We start from the raw sequence: 2,401 nt of genomic DNA, 5'->3' as shown, positions 1-2,401 counted from the left end.
AGTGTTACTTGTATCTCTGTATGCATATTTTGTGTGTGTGTGTTCGAGTAGGGATTAAACCCAGAGTGTTTCTTACCATATTAAGCATACACTTTACCATTGAGTTACACCACAGCTAATTACTGACAGTTTAATCACAATGAGCTTGTGTAGCTCAAGATGGCTTGGAACTCACTATATAGCTGAGGGTGATCTTTGAAATCTCCTGATCCTCTTGCCTCTACTTTCCAATTATTGGGACTTCAGGCATGCGCTATTACACCAGGATTTAATTAAAAAGAAAACAGCCACCTCTTTAAGCTTTGCAGCAATTCTGAAAAAAAAAAGGGGGGGAACTACCTCATGACTAGATTCTGACATATACAATTGAGTCTTCATAATGTAAGAGGAAATGGAAAGTAAGTTGCAATTCTATCTCTAAAATCAACTATGGGATCCTCTTGTCCCTGTAGAAATTCTGGTAATTACTTCATTCTGCATGCTTCTTCCAAGGCTCTGACCATAAGGGGACATAGAGCCTGAGGAATTTGGAGCAGTCTATCTATCATGGGATGTATGCCAGGGGCAAGTGAGGTCATTAAGCCAGCCTTCTCTCTGAACACAACTACATCCATCATCTTCAAAGAATTCTTTTCTTAAGCATCACTAGAGAAAGCCCCACTAAATCCCCCTCTCTCTGTGACACATGCACACAATTGTATTATTTAATTGCTAAAATCACAGTTATGCTGTACACAACCTGCACATATAATGCACAAGTAACTAGCTAAATATCTCTCCTTTTATTAAAAGTAACCACCCACAAAATGCCTATATCTTTCATATTTTACATTATACATATTAATATTCATTCGTTCATTGATGAAGATACAGAACTTTGAATAGGAAGATCACAATTCATATATATATATGCATATATATGTTTATATATAACACATATACATATTATTATATATATATATAAACAATCTCTTCAGTGGTCCCTTCTCCCCTTTCCAAGGTTTTTGAAATCCCTTCTAGATTTTAGTCCCTAGAGATGCCTTAATTTCTTGTTAGTTCAGAAAAAAATGGGCTTGGGGCTGAGGATATGGCTCAGCAGTTAAGAACACTGGCTGCTCTTCCAGAGGACATGGGTTCAATTCCCAGCACCCACATCATAGCTCTTAATCTTGTCTAATTCCAGCTCCAGCGGTTCAGACACCCTCACAATGCATCCATGCAGGCAAAACACTAATGCATATATGATAAAAATAAATTTTGAAAAACAAACAGAAAAAAAACAAACAAACATGGGCCTTTAAGACCTAAATTACAGTGCTGAGGGGCATGGCTCAGTCAATATAGTGCTTGTATTGAGATCATCAAGACCTGAGTCCAATCCCCAGAATCCACGTGAAAAAGCTGGGTGTGGTGGATAATGTCTGAGGCTCCCCACTGACCTCTATGTTCACATGTTCTATGTCCACTAACCTCTGTGTTCATATGTAGTCACATGCATGTGAACTCGCACATGCATGTGTATCTGTACACGTACAAACAGAAAGAGGGGCCAGGCAGAGAGGGGCAAGGTGGCTCAGTGAACAAAGACACTTGCCACCAAGCCTGATGACCTGAGCTGGATCTCCAGAACCCACAGGGAATAGAGAGAGGAATTAATCCAGCTCATTGTCCTGACTTCCACGGTGCACAGTGGCATGTGTGCCTGTGCCCTACATACTATGTAATAAATAAATAGAAGCTTGTAAGAAGAGAATGGCCTAACCTGTAGTGTCTCACTATGACCCAGAAAGAAACTTTCCTCCAACAAAGTGTAGAATGGTTTTAGAAGTTTAGAAGAAGTCAGGCTTGTAGTGCAGACATAGCCATCTTCAAGAACTGCACACAAACAATATCTAAAATGGCATCCAGAACCCCAGCCAGCTAGATGTGGTGGTTCATATGCCGGTCTGGGGACAAACGGGGCTATAGCAGAACAGTGGACAGGCTGGTTTCTATTTGTCCTGGAGCCTGTCCCTACAGCTCTGCTACACTTCCTCCTGGGCAGTGAAGGTGTTTTGAAAATAGTGGGAACCGAGGAGAAAAGGGAGTGGAAGTCTCCCCATGTTTTGTGCTATGCATTGATTTGCTTTATTTAATGGTCGGATTAATTGAGTTAGCAGGCTCCATGTGAACCTTTAATAGGGAGGCATTTGAGTAGCTGTACAGCCAAGCCTATATGGCCAGGGTCCAATGTATGTTCTTGGCACATGGGGACTGTGACAGACTAGGGTCTAAAAAGGTGCAGGTGACCTGCCAGGAACACTGTGCTACTCCTTGGAGGCACAGCAGTTGTCACAAGGTCTTAGGATGGTGAGAAAGAAGGCTGGGTAGCTAATAGGTACTGGTAGCCCTGCCCCAGCCC

At 41.8% G+C, this 2,401-nt stretch overlaps 1 non-coding gene across 1 annotated transcript; it reads left to right on the top strand.

The window, feature by feature from the left end:
• The first annotated feature begins 1,900 nt into the window (after positions 1-1,900).
• Positions 1,901-2,032, top strand: LOC127225538 (small nucleolar RNA SNORA55). Its single transcript, XR_007834821.1, has one exon. It is a non-coding gene; the product is annotated as a small nucleolar RNA SNORA55 (small nucleolar RNA).
• Positions 2,033-2,401: the final 369 nt, after the last annotated feature.

Source organism: Phodopus roborovskii, unplaced genomic scaffold, assembly GCF_943737965.1.
Source record: "Phodopus roborovskii unplaced genomic scaffold, PHOROB, whole genome shotgun sequence".
NCBI lineage: Eukaryota > Metazoa > Chordata > Mammalia > Rodentia > Cricetidae > Phodopus > Phodopus roborovskii.
Note: the sequence above shows the minus strand (reverse complement) of the source record. Positions and strands in the feature narration are given on the sequence as shown.